This window comes from Vicugna pacos, chromosome 6, assembly GCF_048564905.1.
Source record: "Vicugna pacos chromosome 6, VicPac4, whole genome shotgun sequence".
NCBI lineage: Eukaryota > Metazoa > Chordata > Mammalia > Artiodactyla > Camelidae > Vicugna > Vicugna pacos.
In genome coordinates, this window is record NC_132992.1 from 28,756,986 (window position 1) to 28,774,822 (window position 17,837).

Below are 17,837 nucleotides of genomic sequence, written 5' to 3' on the forward strand. Positions count from 1 at the left end.
AGATCAGATAAAAGTGACAGTAGGAAATGGGATAAGTGAAGAAAAGAGATTTTTTTTAATATTCCAATTCACTAAACAAGGGGGAAATGGACTTATGAACTTGACTTGTGCCTGAGATAAAAATGAAAGGTGTGGTTTCAGGACTCCACCATAAACCAAATATAGATATTCTGTTGTTGTTCCCTTTGCCCCAGATTTTCCAGAATCTTTATGACTCAATCTCTGCTACCTTCAGGTATCTGCTCAAATGACGCCTCGTGAAAATTCTGCCTACGTGACTCGACACGAAAAAATGCCCACGGCCAATGTCACTCTCCAGCCCTCACTCTGACGTGTCTGTCTCATGGAACTAATCTGCCATATCATACATCCATCGGTTACTTAGTCTTTCCCCACACACTGTAGAACATAACCACCATGAAATGAGGAGCTTTGTTCCCGGCTGTCCTGTACTTGAGCAATTAACTAGAAAATCACAGGTACTCAATAAAAGTCTGTCCAATGACTGATCCACTTATTAATACAAATATTAATATCTATGTATGTAAAGTGCTTAAAAACAGTGCCTGGCACATAGTGGGCCCAGTGAGCTATTTATAGAGGGAGTAGAAGTAGCACTATTCCTCCCTCAATTATTTTCGGTGCTTTAGTAACAAACATCTTCTGTCTCCGGGGACTGGAAGAGGGTAGGAAGAATTAGGTAAGGAGGTGGGGGAAGCAGCTTTGAAATCTAAGTACGGAGCTATTTACTTTATTTACAGGGCAACTGGGATCCACTATAGTGCTCTGCAGTACAGTGTGGTCAAAGAGCAAACTTCAGTGGGATGGGGGGAAATGGCATGGGTGGGAAAGCAAGGCTGGAATCAGGAAGCCAGGGGCAAAGAGATGGCACAGAAGCCCAGGGCCAGGGTGCAGCTTCACAGTGAGCAGAGGTACAAGGCACGGCCGGGACCCAGTCCCCCTTCTTACCGAGATCAACCTTGGCTTGGGCAGGCTCCAGGCTTTGAGATGTCAACAGCGTGATGCCACCAGGCCTGCAAAGGAAAAGCAAATCAAGGCTTACCCGAAGCAACTTGCACTTTAGGGGGGGTGTGTGTGTGTTACCTATATATTTGGGGAGGCCAAACCTAAGGGGCTTTCAGAAATAGCCATTCATGGTGCTGACCCTTTTTCTTCTGATGTGAGTCTAGGGAAGAGAAGATCCTACATCTTTCTTGAGACAACTGTAATCTCTCACCTGAACGACTGCCCAGCCCTGGGTGACCAGCCAGGTTGGCTTGCCCATGACTGGGGAGTTCTCTGGATGCAGGCCTTTCAGTGTGAAAACCAGCCAGGTACCTGGGCAAACCAGTCCGAGGTGGCCACCCTCCCACTGCGTCGCCTCCTAACTGGTCTACACTCGCACTGCAACCAGAGCAGGCTTTCCGAAACAAAAACGTGACCTTGTCCCCCATGCAGTGAGTCACATACAGTCAAAACACTTTAGTGACCAGCTAGCTCATAAGACAGATTGCAGCCCCTAACACGGCCTGACAGGTCCTGTGTGACTGGGCCCCTACCGATCTTTCCAGCCTCATTTCAAACCATGCCGAGGCCACAGTCCCCTTCCGTGGTTCACATGCAGGTCACTCTCTCCCATCATGGGGACCCTGCACGTGCCCCTCCCTCTGCACAGACTATGACTGCCATCTTTCTTTCACACAGTTCATTCAAAATCATTTTTTATATCATGGTTCTGTCATGGTCACTTTTTCAGAGAAGTCTTTCCTAACCTCCTTAAGCACACACATTCCCTTCTCTGTGCCCTGTTGACATCAGAGCCACTGCTGTCCATGCCCCCCATGTCCCCATCCACACCCTCTGTAGTCACCTCCACACACCAAGAGCTCCTCGCTGCAAGAGTGGGTTAGATAGAGTTAGGGTAAGGGCGTGACTTCTGCCAATGGCTTTGATCTGTCCGTGGAGCAATGCCCCCTGCACACAGACTGGCACCGAAAGAGACTGAGGGATAGGTGGGAGCAGATCAGGTAGACTTTAGGGACCATGACATAGAGTCCCAATTTCATTCCGAGTCCCAAGGGAAGGTATTTAAGAGTTTTAAGCAGAGGACAGATGTGGATCACTCAGGCTGTATCTGGAAAACTAACTATGAAAGGGCAGGAGAGGAAGCAGAGAGGCTAGTCAGGATGTGAGTGCCACAGCCCACGTTATTTTCCTAGAAGGGATCATTGTGAAAGCACGACTGAAAGCATAATAAAAAGTGTCTACTTGTAGCATGGTAGTTGGAGCCTTCAAGTTTAAGGTCAGCTCTACACCAGCAGCTTATCTGAGAGGCCCTCTGAAGTCTGTTTCATACAAGCTGGTTGTTGGAAAGAGGGTCAAATTTGTTATGCTCTTTTAAGTATGAAGTAGGGATAAATCTATAATACATAACCAGATATGTACTTTGCATGTGCTGTTAACATTTCATTGCAGCTGCAATTAGTCTAAAGGAGAGCGACAATGAAAACAAAGTTGAGAAACACTGTCCGGAATATCAGACAGGATGCAGGTTCCTTCTGAGGACCATCAGGTGCACTTAAGCTGGCCTGAGATGGCCCCTGGCCTCCTGGACCAATAACCCTAAAACTGTCCTGTCACCTCACGTTTCCTTGGAGCTGTACAGACACTGACTAATTCACCTTCTCAATGGGAAGATGGTCCAGTAAGATACGACGGGCTATTTGCAAGTTAGCCTTTCTAAACACAGATACCTCCTGTTTGGATGCTCCCGAGACATACAAGTGGAGGAAGGAAGTTTCAGGAGCTGAAGAGGGTAATGCAAATACCCGACAGGATCTCGAGGCCTATGTTTCATGTTTCTCTTTCATCTCCCTCTCACTCCCAAATTCCTGCTTCCAGCACAAATATATTCTCCCCTGAAAATCCAGAGGGAAAAAAATCATTCCTTCCTTTGAGCTTCCAGAACACGTTGTAAAGATAATATTAAAGCTACTCTTTCCTGAGCACTTATGGCGAGTATTTTGCTAAACCTTTTACCTGAATTACTTCATTTACTCTTCCCACTCTTATTGCCATTTGACAGATAGGAAATGGAGGTTGAGAGAAGGGAAGGAGCTTGCTCGATGTCATACAGCAAACAGATGGGAGAGCGGAGATTCACCAAGCAGCCTCTTAACCTCTGGACGGCATAGCCACTGTTCTTTCACTAACCCCACTGTCTCACAATCAGAAGTTCATGTGCCTCTCTCCTCTATTACCTCCAACAGAAATGACCAGGTGTCACGAAAATGGAATGAGTTTTACAATCAAATCCTGTTGTATAACTTAGGGATATTACTTACTGAGACTCAGCTTCCTCATATATAAAATGGAGACAGTAAATGCCTACCCAGTAGGTTTGCTGTCAAGATAAAATCAGATATGTTTTTTAACATGCTCACCATAGTTTCTGGGACATAAAGTCCCATTTAACTAAACAGGTGTTCACTGAGGGCCCATGGAATACCCTCATGGTATGATGGGTTCTGAGAATATTATTTAATAGAAGCACTCTCATGGAACCAACACACTGGGAATTTAATACACTGTGATTGCTCTCACTTCTTGAGGACAGGAACTATGTGCTATTCAACCCTGAATTTTCAGGGCTCAGCAATGCCAGCACCAAATAGGTCCTCAATGACTTTTCGGTGATGAGTGATAATGGTTCACAGAACTCAGAGACCCTAAGCACTGGGGATGATGAATGACCATGTCAGATTAGTGGGTGTCATTTATCACAAACAATAGATAAAATAGGTGAAAGTAAAGCACAAAGACATCACTCCCAGAGGCTGTATGCATTCAATCATTTAAGCACAGAGCCACTAGTAAACAACTCTCAAAATACATTCCCATAGCAAAATGGATACATAACCTTACCAGTGTAGAAATAATAACACGTCTAATAGCACTCAGGAGGTGGGGAGGAGAGGAGGGAAGGGACTTTCAGTGTTAATCTTTCAAAAAAGGAAGTCAGTTGACACTGAGGAAGAAAGCTCATAAAAACAGCAATGTAAATAGTATTTTTCATGATATTTTAGCCTTAGAGAGTTTTTTTTAAAAGAAATAATGTGATCTTGAAGTGAACTTATTTAAAGTTTGACCATTTTTTAGTTTCAATTCAGTTTCTTTTCATTGTCTGAAAATTTGGTTAATTAGTTAATTATTTTTGTTATAAATAGCATCCATACTCATTTTTATAAAAGTATTTCTATTTAAATATCCATCTATCCAGATAGATAGATAGATAGATAGATAGATAGATAGATAGATAGATGATAGATGTCTGAATGATGCTCACCTGAGGTTAATGATGTTGTATTCGAGATGATTTTTTTAAGAATTATCATTTTTGTAACTCTCTGCCTTATTTGAATTCCTGATAATCAAAATACATGATTTTTTTTTAAAGTGTGTTTCCTAAAATAGAGAAAGAGAATGATGTGCCAAGGTGTGGTTAATTCTTCCTGGTGGGAATATGGGTCATTGTCATTTTCTTCTGTGTACATTTTTTGTATTTTTTACATTTCCAAAAATGATTTTAAAAAGGGTTTTACATCAGAGTCTACATTCAAGATTATGTTTCTTCCTTTTTAAGTAAGACTCTAAAATAGAAAGCATGTTTTTTACTTAGGTTGCGAATGGTGTCTTCAAAATGACTTGAGAATCCAATTGGCAAAGCAGAAAAAACTGGATTCTTTTGAATGCTCTATAAATGTAATCTCCTTAAGTAAACAGAGTAGAGAGCTAATGAATGGTTATAATGTATGTTTACATTTTTTAAGGTTTTTCCATGAAGAGTGAGAGATTATGAAAGAGATTATGAAAAGCTTCACGATGTCAGACTGTGTCTGATGGAGTCGGTTAAGACCAGGATTTGAAACTAAGTGGCTTTCCTCGTCCCTTTCCATGTCCTTTAAGACATGATTACTGAATGTCAACATCTGTTTGCTGTGGCAGAGGATGGACTAGAATAACCCAGTTCTTACCTTCTAGTTAAGAATAAAAATGTAAAATACACAAAGGGTCGCAAAGTTGTGAAAGGGACTAGTTTCTGTGAGGTGTTCTGGGAAGTGGTGGATAACATACCTGAGCTATCTGTTTAGGTTTAACAGAAGGTATTATGGTAACATTTTTTCATGTATAAACGTTCAGGAGAAGAGTTGGGATTCTGATTTAGTCCTTCAAATAACTTAAGGAATCTATTTCTTACAGCGTAGAAATTTAGAAACAATGAAATTCAGCATTCCCTGGGTCTTGTATGATTGTGTTAATGTTATAGAAAGTTTTTTCAATTCAGTGAACCACCTGGCTGTGAAACCTTTAATCACTGCCAGTGCCATTTAGAAGAAAGAAAATAAATTTTTGTTTCTCTTACTTAACAATTCTAAAGAAATGTCTTCCCTCAATGATAGCTTGTAGCCTATGGGATTTTTTTTTTATAAAGGAAGGAAGAAATTTTTCATAAAATTGTATTTGTGAAGTGCTTTAAATCCTATCGCAGTCTGTCAAAATGTAGGTTGGCACTTCTCTAGTCTGGGAGTTAATAATATTCATAGGGAAAATGATGGAATCCTAGATTTAAAGGAAACTTAGAAGTTATCCATTCCATCTTAATTCTGGATTCTTTCTTTCACTGTAACCCTTGTGAATAGCCATCCAGTCTCAACTTGAACTCTTCCATGGCAAATTGTTCTTTACCCCACAAGGAAAACTCATTGCACTCCAGATAGCTCTAAATAGATATTTTTTTAAATCCCCTTATTCTGAGTTAAAATCCATTTCCATTAATATCTTATACCCATGGGTGCTTATTCTTACCTCCAGAGCTGTGATGAGTAAAGCCAATTCCTCTTCTGTCCTTTAAACACCCAAAAGCGTTTCCTGAGAACTCTCATCCTAGCTGAACCACCCTAGTCTCTTCAGCAAGCCCTCAAATGGAAGAGCCTTCATCCTCAAAAACCCTGTGTTAATCACCTGACTGTTATTTACTGTGTCAAAGGTCCTACTACAAAGCAGTGCCCACAGTTAGAAACAGCTTCTCAAAAAAGGCCTACACGTGTTCCAGAATCACAAACAATTCTTGCAACAATCACTTTAAATCATTAGCTGAACACATCTTGAATAGCTAGGTTCTATCCTATCTCTTGGCCCATCTTGGGTTTCAGTTTCCTCTCCATCACGTTTGTCTGCCTTTGAAATTTTGAAGGACCATTCTTAAATTAATTTTGGTTGCAAGCAATTGAAACTGATTTTATCTACCTTAAAAAGAGAAGCATATCCAATTTCATGAAATTCATGGGCCATGTCATGAAATCAGAGAAACAGTAGGAAAGCCAAGAGCAGGAAGAACCAGAAGCGGAGTCTTCCAATGGCCACTGGACAGCGCTCGAGGGCATCCCTGGAGCACATCTCTAACCGTGCTTAACTCCACTGACTCTTAGTCACTGCCACCCTTCCGTCCTAAACTCTAAGGCGTTGGGGAAAGAATCCAACTGGCCCCATTTGGGTCAGACTTCTATCCCTGATTCAAGTAGCCCTGGCCAGGGACATAGCCTTGTGTATGTATATGGAACCCATGCTTATATATTCATTGGGGTCATTTTCAGAGAAAGAAAAATGAGTAAGAACAAGACAGATGCCCCAAATTACTGTACTTTCAAAGGAAAAGAATGTTCTGAGATATTAATCTAAGTTTCTTTCTTATTTCTCCTTATGTTTTCCCCTTCTGCTTGACTTCCAATAAGGCAGGTATCAGAATTGGTGTTCACTGCATCAGGAGAGGTTTGTGACAAGGAGAAAAGGAGACATAGTCTGAGAATATTTCTGGATTTTGTTTTCCAAAATCCCAAACACTTAGAAGAACATAAGGAATTGCCTGAAGGAGGTCAAAAGGAAGATTTATAGACATGAAGAATCTTGGAGCAACATGGACGATTAGCTCCCCAGGACGGTTGGGAAAGGAGAGAAGTAGGCTTATAGATCCTGGAGGAGGCAGGGGGTACAGGGGCAGGCCCTGCTTCCTGGCAGTGTCCCCAGGAAGGCCACAAGCCCCTGAGCTGTGTGTGATACATCTAGGCAGAAGGAACCATAGGAAATGTCACCAAAAGATTTCTGTGGACCAAAGATAACCTGGACAATGGCAACTGAGACAGCCACATGAGCAGAAACACTGGGTGCTACAGTGTAACCTGGCTGGTCAGAAGCCTCAATGACCAGAGGGTCCCCTCTCCCGATGCTGCCCCACTGTATCAGCTCCCTGGAGCATGGACAAAACTCTGGGGATGTGTGTCTGTGACCCTAAGAAGGACAGACAATAAGTCACCTTCCCAGAAGGAAGAGGCTTGAAACAGAAATGAACTTGGTTCATAAACAAGTAAAGGGGTGAGATCTTTTTATACACCTGTCTTTGTAGATGGAGATTCCCATCGACTACACTTGATGGAAGAGACGGGAGCAAAATGAGAATTGAGTAGTTCTACTTCCTCTCTCTCTCTGTGAACTTGACCTCCTCTTATTCAAGCAGCAAAATCTATACATCATGCACTGATTGTAACGTGAAAAGCCTCTTTCATAAAAACTGCCTTAGTGGTTTTTTCAAATCCTCTTATTCATGACCTTGGTTTTCCTGATGCTATTTTCCTGGGTCCATGTCATACCTCTTAGACAACATACCCCTCCTCTCCTCTTCGTGTATTTCTTCCTTCTCCGACGTGGTTTGGGCACAAGCTCCCTAGCAACCACTTTGGCATCTTCAGCCACCTCCCCTTTGGCTTTGTCAGTTGCTCATTCTGTGACTATGCTATCAAATTGTGTTTATCTTTTGGCAATTTTTAATTTATTTTGATAAGAACATTTAACGTGAGATCTACCCTCTTAAACTGGCAAGTGTACAACACAGTGTTACTGACTATAGATACAGAATTTTGTTTTTCTTAACAACTTCTGCCTTAGGTGAAGTAAGATCCTAAATCCAGCTAATGGTGCTACAATTTGGCAGCTATTGATGCATGTTTTAACCAAAAGTAAAATTTAAAAAAGGACCAAGCCCCCAAACCTGAGTCCGACAGTTGACTGCCCTTTCATTTTTGTGGTTGGCAGGGCTGTTACTTCCTGAAGAGAAGTTGAGTGATGTAATGAACAAAGCCCAAGGAGTCGGGTGACCTGGATCTATTCTTGGCTGTGCGACTGACTGTGCGTGACCTTGGGCAAGTCACTTTTTACTTTCCCATCTCAGTTTTCTCTATGTACAGCTCAAAAAAAAGCTGGTCACCTACCTAGAGACTAACTTGGGTACAAGAACTGTAGAGTAAGAAATAAGATAATGCTGCATAAGAAAACGGTACATGTATTTTTTTCCCCCAATCTGCCACAGTTTCTCTTATGACACTTGGGATATCATGGAGTTTCAGTTCTTTAAATAATCATGAAAACTAAAATTAACCTGTTTTCAGAGCTGAAAAGAACTCAGGACCAGCTTTGGACAAACCAGAAAGTGACCTTAGCACAAGGACAATACCCCTTATTATGTGTGATGTGTTCTCTTCCCATTTGGGGCTTGGGTGGGTAGGAAGGAGTGGGTTCATAAGCCCCTAGTAAGTAACCGGGAGAGGATGCTATGGCAGAAACAGGGATAAAAGGAGACAAGGACATTGGCAAGTGGGGACGGGATGGGTGCCAGTTCTGCAGATGAATTCCGTTTTCTGCAGACCTGCAGGCTTTTAAAAAATTATTCGCAAAGCTTTCCAAATATGAACTAGGCTTAGAAAATATTCTAAAGTGGCTGCCTTTGTCTAAAAAAGAGAAAGGATAATCATTTTAATGCCTCAAAACAGCAACTCTTGCTCTTTACTAAATCCATACCCAGAAATCTGCACTGTATTTATGGTTTATTCTGCTTTGAAAGTTAAAAAAAAAATTAAAGCCAGGAATGTTCTCTGTGGCTTACGAGGGCACAGACAGAAGGTGGACAGCAAGCCCAGCAGGTAGAGTAAATACAACCCAGCTCCTTTTACAGCCATGTCCTCAGGCAAGCATGGCAATCTCTCCCAGCCCTGTTTGCCCATCTATACAAGAGGTACAGTACCACTTACCTACTGCACAGAGGTAACCAAGGTTAGGAGCTTAAATCTCCTGTATCAGGCACAGGACAGACACATAGGAACACACATTCATACTGACTGCCTGCTCTTGGAACAGACCTTGAGAACATCCTTCCCAGAATAGAACGCCCAGGAGCTATATGGATGCCATGGTGTAACGGTGAGATACTGGTTTTATTAGTACTCACAGGACTGAGACCACAGGGGTGAGCTTTCAATCAGACAACAGAGTGAAGCTGCAATGTACCCTTCAGAAATGATGACAAATAAAGGTTTTAGTTCCTGCCTCCTGGGGACTGAACGCATTCAACATGACTCTATTTACCCAGTTGTAAGTCTCACAGAAGAGAAAGATCATTCAATGCCATGACAGCAACTGTCATTCCGAAAGACATCGTGGCTCAGCCACCTCTACAACACTGAAGAGCAGCAAAGCTGCTCTGTGAGACTCAGAGGAACTGAGACACCAGAAAGAGCTCTAAGGGAGCGTGAGGTGGCGCCACGATCATCTACGTGCTGCTCAGAAGGGCCTCCTCTTGGCTACAGATGATGCCATTCTCTCAGAGAACTTCACTGGAACTTCATCTGTGCAAATGTCAAGGTTCGCGAAACTTTACAGTTTACCAAAATTACCATGGCGAGTGGACCACTGGGGTGAGCTTCCAGGAAGTAGACAGTCTCTCCCTCTTTCTTAAACAGCCATATTTTTCCTTCTGTGTTTCACAGAGGGAAGCACTAGAGAAAGTATCTGAGCCCAGATGAGTGTGGACGGACACTCATGGGAGCAAAAACAGGGCAACCATAGCTAAAGAAGAACAGCCACAGCCTGGTCTGTTGGATGGACGTTTAAATATTGGTCTGCAGGTCATCTCATGTCCTCTGTGCTTCTCTCACAGACACATGCACTGCAGCACTCCTGCTGGGATCAATACCTTGACAGTCACAACACAATGGTGTTTCTTGCCTTATAACGACCCCTCAGCCTCACCCCTTCTGGCTGCATCTGCTCCTTATCCTTTAATGTCGACATTCTGATGACCATCATGAATATTCAGATGTCCTGCCTATACAACCTTCATTCCTGTTGCTGTATAGGTCACTCAGAAAGTTCACTGGAATATTATATAATATAACTCATATGTGGAATCTAAAAAAAGATACCAATTGTATTTACAAACCAGAAATAGACTCAAGGACATAGAAAACAAACTATGGTTACCAAAGGGGAAAGGGAGGGGAAGGATAAATTAGGAGTTTGGGATTAGCAGATACACATTACTGTATGTAAAATAGATAAACAATAATAGGACAATAGAAGACTCTGAAAACATGTGTGTGTGTTTGTATGTATATATATATGTATGTACAAGTATAATCGAACAGCTTTGCTGTATACCTGAAACTAACATTGTAAATCAATTGTATTTCAATAAAAAATAAATTTAAAAAGTTCACTGGAATGCTATCACCAGAGACATGGAAACTGCGAACCAGGAAATTCATCAAATTGCCACTGTCTGTCCTCATTCCACCATCAAAGGATGTTTTGAGCCCAACATCTAGAAATCTTCTTGACCAGCTGCTTTCAGGACTCAAAAGCTAGGTTTATTTTTGTTCTAACCATTAATCTTTGGTTTCTGTTTGTTTCCATAGAAATGCACCTTACTAAGTACCTGATTTCTGACACTATCCAGACACCTAACTGTGGTGGTTACCTTATTCCTTATGACACCACCGACCCCTCAAATGAGACACAAATGTTTAACTGGACGGACCTACTCCAAGACTGAGACTGAGTCAATGAGAAAGGGCAATGCTTTATATTTGTCCTTTTCTGATTTTTCATTCTTGTTCCAATCTATGTTGTTGGTTGTTTTCCCTCCCCCTTTGTAGATCTCCTATCTTACAAACTCCAATCAGAAGTTCTCTATAGCTACCAGCTCAATTTTGATATATAAAACTTGAGGAAAAAAAGGGACATTTCAAAGGGCAGAGTGAGGGGTACCAAATATGCTACTGCAAAATATGCCTCTTTGGCATATGGATTATTTTGAGTTAAATAACACTGAGTACCAGTGGATGCAGGAAAAGCTCTAAAAACAGTATACAAGTTTTCCTTTGGTAAAGGAAATTTACACTTGTAAAAGAAATTCCTATTTGTAAAAGGTGTCTCCTTCTCCCAGGATCTGAAGAGAACTCTTAGCTTTTATCAATGGAGAAGGCACAGAATTAAATCTGCACAGCAAACTGTACTAAACAACCCTTGTCCACCACACTTTTCCCAGTCACTTTCCCATAACCAGACTCCCCCATCCAGAAGCCCCAAACTCCTTTTCCTTTAGCCTGAGATGGTATTTAAGCCCAAGTTCTTTCTTTTTCCTAAATTGAAGTATAGTCAGTTATAATGTGTCAATTTCTAGCATACAGCACAATGTCCCAGTCATGCATATACATATATATAATACATTTTCATATTCTTTTTCATTAAAGGTTATTACAAGATATTGAATATAGTTCCCTGTATTATACAGAAGGAAAAAAATTTAATCTATTTTTATATATAGTATAAGACCAGGTTCTAACCACCCTTTGGAGTTACTCATGTCTGGGTGTCCCCACATGGAAGCGTGATACACAAGTTTATTAACTTCTGTTTGCTCTTCTCTTGTTTAAAAAAAAAGTCCTGTCTGCCTCAAAAATATTTCCCCTGATAGCCTGTGACTCAGAAAACCAAGGTAAAAAGTGTTTAACATGAAAGATGCTGTTCTTTAACAACAACCTCTGACACTTTAGAAAGGAGAAATGGATCTAGCTCTAATAAGCTGGAACACAGGTCAGTTTCGATTAAGGTAAGGAAATAGATGGACTGGTTTAAAAAACAAAAACAAGAACAAAAAACCCAGTAGCCTCTTCCTGTAGAGGTGAATGACAGAGGTCACTTCAGGAAAGAGGTGAGGTGAGGTGGCCTAAAGGACCACTCTCCCTCCCCCAGACCCATACATAACTACAGTATTATACATTCAAAGCCTAAAGAAATACAGAAATACAGGTGATTCAGGGACATGTTACATATCTAGCCAGAGAACTTGGGAAGTCTAAGTGGCAGGGGATGGTCCATTTCCCAGAGGCTTGCTTTCATAGGTTGACAAGGTAAGGAGGTTCATAGCCTCTTCCCATCTTCCCACCTCAGTAATTATTACATTGCAGGGCATATGGATGACTGCTTTGTCAGCCTTTCCACACAGACAGTAAACACAGGGATGCTTCAGCTCCCTCCCAGGGCCAGCCTGTTGATGCAGGCTCATATTTGCTCCATGAAGATACAGTTCCCATGGTTTAGCATCGTTACAAGATCTAGCAAATCAAATTAATGGCTATAACTTTAACAACCCGCAGGCTGGGACCTGCTGAGAATAAAGCTGATTTCTAACACAGAGACGACATGCCTCTGAAAATAATGGCTCCTGATGAACAAAGTTCCAACACATGATTATAAGCAACCTCCCAGCATGATCTATCAACACTGCATATTATTAAATATCTCTGATAAATTTTCACAATTATACAAGTAAGGTTTTAATAAGAAAACCATTAAAGGCAGGATCATCTAAACACCAGTCCCTGGAATGACATGCATGAGTTCAAAGCTTTAACATGAAATGACTCTGAGTCACTATATGTGAGGTAGGAGAGCAGTGTTTATGAATCTTCTATCAGTGATGTTTACCATCGTCACATCAAGTTCCAGTCTGTCCCCATTCCTCCCATCCCTCCTCCTTTGAGGACAGCTCTACCAATTTTACGTCTAGAGAGGAAGGCAGGCTTGGATAGGAGATCCACCCCTAGACAATCATAGGACCATGGGACCCCTAACATTCATTCTAAACATTCATTCTGTGACCCAGGACTGAGTGGTTACAGTTCTTCCCTGAGACTCATTTTGGAGCTTGAAGAGAAGGGGGCTATCCATGGATTAAAGAGCTGGATGGATATGAATCTAGAGCTTATGGAGGCACCAAGGGGACAAGGTCTGTGATAGGAAAGAATGAGGCCAAGACAGAGAAAGATGAACAGAAATAAGGGAATTGAAAGAGACAGAGACAGAGGGACAGAAAACAAACTAGCAACCAGAGAAGCATCTGAATCTTAGGAGCTGGGGGTAGACCAACTTCCTCACCAAGACATCAGAGTGTGGTTGGAGCTCAGTTATTTTAGCCCCAAATGCTCAGTTTTACTTAGCATTCTTTCTGCTGGGTTTCTATCCTACACCACAGGAGATATCCTAAATAATATAATTGACTATATACTCTAAATTTCAAAGTTGCCCAAAAAGCAGATATGATTGTTCACCTCTCTTTCTATATAAGAAAACTGAACCACACTGATACTCAGTAACTGCTTGCTGTTTTCTACAAGGGCAAAGAAAAACATATTATTTTTAGAGAATAAAAATATTATAAAACAAGTTCTCCCTTGCTGGTAAGTTAGAGTTTCTGCAATTCCCAGGGACATTTGAAGAAAAGTAGTTTTGCTATTCCTGGCAAAAGCCAATGCATTCACTAGCAATTCTGTAAAAAGCATAATTTACCAACTTGGTGCACTGAACAACCAGGGAGGAAGAAGCAGCCTAGGACAGGCCCAGAGGTGCAGAAATGTTCTCTGAAGTTGCATCTTTAATGTATCTTAATAGAGATTGCTAAGCATTTGCTCAGGCTGATGAGAGAAATGTCTGTCCGAATACATGCCACCTCTCTAATATGGAATCCTAAGAGGGGCCCAAAGATAGCTATCCCACATTAAGATCACCTTTGAGATCAAAAAAGGAGGGAGAAAGACAATGGTTTGGAAGTGCATGTTTTAAGGGCAGAAGATTCTTGTTGACAAGTATTATTAATAACAGTTACAGTTCATTTTCCACTTACTATGTGCCAGGAACTAGAGAGCATTTTAACAACAACTTCCCCTAGGAGGCAGGTAATATTATTCCCATTTTATAGACAAGCTAAATTTAAAAGGGTAAGTGACTTGCCAAAACCCACTCAGCTAGTAAGTGGTTGGTCCAGGACTTGAACCCATGTTACAGGTCCAGGACTTTAACCATCATGCTATACTGCCTCCCAACTTTTATCCATTGTTTCCCTCCAGTGAAGTCACTGCTCCCTTGTTTCTGCAGTATATCTAAAGGCATTTTATTCATTGGTCCTACTGCACTATAAACACAGTTGAGAGAAAGGAGACTAATGGTTAGATATCACTGACCAAGAAGAGCCTGGGACTTTTATAACACCTTTAAGGTTCTGTCATCTACAATGATAGTTAATCTGGTAGGCAACCCTCAGCTATGATGTTTGCTCTCCTGAATAAACATTAATAAGCCTGAGATCCAAGTGATCTTGCAGTAAGCCCTAAGAACAGCTGAGCCAGGCTGCTGAATACCAATGGTGTGCCCCTAAGAAGCTACCTGCTGTAGACAACACAGCATAATTCTCTCTCCAGGAACTTAGGTTCCCCCAAGGAGGCACAGCACACAATGCTACATACCCCACATGCAAACATGGATCATGCTTTAGTACAGCTAGAGCCGCTGTGGAAGAAAGTCAGATGCTAAGCTACTTGACCTGGTCCTCTTAAAGGCTTAGGTCTGAACAGTCACCTCTCCATGACTGAAGTACCCATAGTGCACAGGCCTGTACCACCGGTCCTGGACTCTGCATTCAACCCATCAGGTGTTTGTGAGTGCCAATGTCAAACTCCAGGAGCCAGCAAGCAGCAGGTGGATGATTAAAACAATGGGTTTTCTGCGGCAATATCAACCGCAAATGGGGATAAGGAAACTCTTCCCATTCAAACCCGGGTCCCAGCTACTTGTCCTTGAATTAACGGAGGACTTGGCTCTGGCCTCAGGGGGGCAAGGGCATTGCTTTTTATTTGGAAGTCAGCACTTACATGCCTGAACAGAGTCTGCTTTTGTATAACTTGAAGAGCTCTGATGGAGGAAGAGAATATTGATGGTGGTGGTCGGGGTGTTGGTGATGATGATGATGATGAAAGAAGAAAACAGTGATGGTGAATGTCACCTATAAATATAAGCACAAAGCAGCAACAGATATTCTTTCAGTCACTGCCAATCATAACCGTGATGCAGCTTCCGTTCCCAAACCAACGCCACTGAAGGACTCCCCCCACCCCCCACCCCTCAGAACTAAGCATATCCACCTTCAAAATAAAGCGCTGCGTCCCTCCCTCCCCCGCCCGCTCTTCCACCCGTCCTGTGCCAAGCTGGGAATGCGGCTGCACTGGCGGGTCAAGAGGGCTGGGAGTTAACGGCAGTTCTGTAGTGAGGAGCGTTAGGAAGACCCGGGGAGCCCCGACAACCCACTTCAAAGCCTCTGAGTTGAGCTGGAGGAACGAACGCAGAAGGCGAGGAAGATAAGGTAGCCGGGCAAAACAGATTTGACGCCTCTTTCGAGAGCCCTGAAGCCCCAAAAGGCGGAGCAGGTGGCCTTCTGTCGGGAAGGAAAAGAGGCGGGGCAGACAGCCAGCAGGACAGACAAGGCTCTCTTTACCTGACCAGGTGTAGCAGCGGTAGCGGCTGCAGCGAGGATGCTGCGCTGGAGTCCAGAGCCAGAGCCTGAAGCTGCCGCTGCGCCGGCCTCCGTCGAGGCCCCGCCCCAGCCCCGCCCCTAGCCACGAGGCCCCGCCTCCCCAGCACGCGCCGGCCCGACGGGCTGTTTGGGGGAGGTGAGCTGTGGACTGATCGGCAGGGCTGACGACCAATGGAAACTCGCAGCGGCGCCAGGGCGGGCGGACGGCAAGGTAGTGTGGAAGGAGACGGCGTCCAATCAGCAGCGGAGCCGATGAGCCTGGCTAGGGCGCGGTAAGATTATTGGACAACGGAAGTCCAGGCTGCCCAGTAGGAGGCGGTGTTCGCAAGGCAGGGTCTAAGGTGCAACAGCCAATCCCCGGCCCCGTTACACCAGCTTGCCTGTCCCCTCGGGCGCCTCTCCGAGCGCGAGCGCTGGACTGACTGATTCGAAGCTATGGCGGGAAGGGAGCCCCTGTTCCGGAGGTTCCCACGCCTCAGAGACCCCTCAAGGCCGTGCCGCTCCAGTGGTCAGGTCAACGGCCACTGCCCCTGAACCTCCAGCCTAGCCATTCTCCATTATAAGTGCTACAAGTTGCCAAGGAGGAAAACTCAAGAAATAGAATCCACAGGTAAACCCAAACCCTAATGTTAGCCTCCCTCACACTCCCAGTTCCACCTTCAAATAGCTCTTTAGCCAGAATCCGTGGCAGGTAAACTACTTTGACTATTTGAAGTTAAGAGCTAAACAGGTTTGGGCAAATATATGAGCTAGGACGGGCGATCCAGGAAAGGAAGGTTGAGTCGGGATGTCAAGAGGCCTGGGCGTCACAAATGGAGGCTACCTGCTTACTGGGAAACCGTGGCGTTCAAGAGCTGGTTGCCACTGTTTCTGTGCCAGTGAATCAGTGTACACCTTGATGCCAAGGTAAGCGGTTTTCCCCCTAAGTGTCTAATCAGTGCTGGAATGAACTACCTTCAAATGTTTCTTAAGAGGACTTGAGGCCTTGGTGATTCAGTGATTTGGTCTGTGATTTGGTGGCATTTCTATCTGTTCCAAGCAGGTAGGCAAGAAAGGGCCTTGCCTTTAATCTACTTCTGATAAATGCAAATTTATCATCCATCTGACACTTAAGAAGAGAAATCTATTCTGAGATTCTGTGCAAATAATATTCTGTTCAAATAATAAATGTGAAAAAAATTGGGAAGTTATTTTAAAGTGATTTTTTTCTCAGCTTTTTTTCCTAGAAATAGTAGTTTATGGAAAATCTGATTTATTCTTACTCATATTAGCCAAACACTAATAGGCACTTTATATATAATTATCTCCTTCAATCCCCACATCTTCTTATGTAAATTCCACCTTTTAGATAAGAACACTGAAGCTCAGAGAGGGCAAGTAATTGCCCCCGGGTCACATAATAAATTAGGAATAGAGTCAATACTAGGTCAATACTTCTGTTTAAAACCCATCATTATCAATTAGAAGAACAAAAAGCATTAAACAAACTCATTACTTAGAAGCTTTTTAAAATATTTTACCTGAAAAATTATTCTAGAGGGACCCAATTCCCACACTTCTTGAAACTGCAGCTTCAGAAGCACTTCCAAGAGTCTCACCTCTGAAATACATTTGGAGCAATTGCAAGTCAGCTTTGCTCATAGAAAAGGGATGTGATTGAGAAAGAAGTAAATTTTTCCACGGCTTGAGTCTAATTAGATTTTAACTAAAGTAGCAATCTTTTAGAGTAAATCAGCAAAATAGTATTATGGCCATAAGAGCTTTGTTCTAGAAAGAAAAAAGAGGATATAACCCAAAGTCTTCTCCCAGCATTGTTTCAAAAGCTTTCTGAAGAGATTCACAAACCCTATTCTAACCTTTAATCAAATTCAGAAACATGTAATTGCTGTAAGCTAGGGAAGGAAGAGTGTGTAGGAAGTGGCTTAAAGAGAAAGAGAAGGAGAAAAATATTTTTCCAAAGGGGTTATTTATCAAGACAAAATATAAATAAGTTAAAGTTTATAGATAATAGAAGGGTATATGTTAATTAACATGTTAGTGGTATAGACATTTAGGGTTGTACATGCTCGTGGTTTAATAAACAATT

The 17,837-nt window shown here is 42.5% G+C and overlaps 1 protein-coding gene across 19 annotated transcripts in view; it reads right to left on the minus strand.

The window, feature by feature from the left end:
- Positions 1-15,803, minus strand: part of FMN1 (formin 1) — a 432,624-nt gene extending 416,821 nt beyond the window's left edge. For all 19 annotated transcript variants that reach the window (XR_012073400.1, XR_012073398.1, XR_012073396.1 and 16 more), the window contains exons 1-3: positions 15,713-15,803; positions 15,093-15,223; positions 970-1,034 (exon numbers count right to left, since the gene is read on the minus strand). The gene's annotated coding sequence lies outside the window, so the exon portion shown is untranslated. The remainder of the gene's footprint in view (positions 1-969; positions 1,035-15,092; positions 15,224-15,712) is intronic.
- Positions 15,804-17,837: the final 2,034 nt, after the last annotated feature.